The 802-nt window shown below is 32.4% G+C and overlaps 1 pseudogene; it reads left to right on the plus strand.

Moving 5' to 3' along the window:
* The window catches only part of LOC116686812 (ceramide synthase-like), an 8,664-nt pseudogene that overhangs the window by 6,989 nt on the left and 873 nt on the right, over positions 1-802 (plus strand).

Below are 802 nucleotides of genomic sequence, written 5' to 3' on the forward strand. Positions count from 1 at the left end.
GAAGCAATAAAGCAAAAGCTGTCAAATAAATGTAGTTCAGTAAACATGACAACATTACAAAATATTAGGACTTTCTATCTTGAAATATTAGGACTTTCTATCTTGAAATGTTAGGACTTTCTATCTTGAAATATTAGGACTTTCTATCTTGAAATATTAGGACTTTCTATCTTGAAATATTAGGACTTTCTATCTTGAAATATTAGGACTTTCTATCTTGAAATATTAGGACTTTCTATCTTGAAATATTAGGACTTTCTAATCTGAAATAGTAGGAACTGTTCTATCTTAATATTAGGACTTTTCATCTTGAAATGTTAGACGTTCTAGCTTGAAATGTTAGACTTTCTATCTTGAAATAGTTAGGACTTTCTATCTTGAAATATTAGGACTTTCTATCTTGATATAGGATTTATCTAGGACTTTCATCTTGAAATATTAGGACTTTCTATCTTGCAATATTTAGACTTTCTATCTTAATATTAACTTCTATCTTGAAATATTAGGACTTTCATCTTGAAATATTAGACTTTCTTCTTGAAATAGTTAGGACTTTCTATCTTGAAAATTAGACTTTCTACTTGAAATGTTAGGACTTTCTATCTGTGAAACATTCCCCTCTGAGGTTGGTTGGGTATGAAGTAGCAGCAGGGGGGGGTCTAGGATCAGACCTTTGTGGGGGGGTGTGTGGAAGCTTCAGCCCCCTAATGAGAACAGCTCTAGGTCTAGTGTCCCAGCTTTAAGTTTTACAGAAATAAAAGCATGATGTGTTTTGGAGGTAAATACGCTTCTGAGCTGAAAA

Source organism: Etheostoma spectabile, unplaced genomic scaffold, assembly GCF_008692095.1.
Source record: "Etheostoma spectabile isolate EspeVRDwgs_2016 unplaced genomic scaffold, UIUC_Espe_1.0 scaffold50, whole genome shotgun sequence".
Classification (NCBI taxonomy): domain Eukaryota; kingdom Metazoa; phylum Chordata; class Actinopteri; order Perciformes; family Percidae; genus Etheostoma; species Etheostoma spectabile.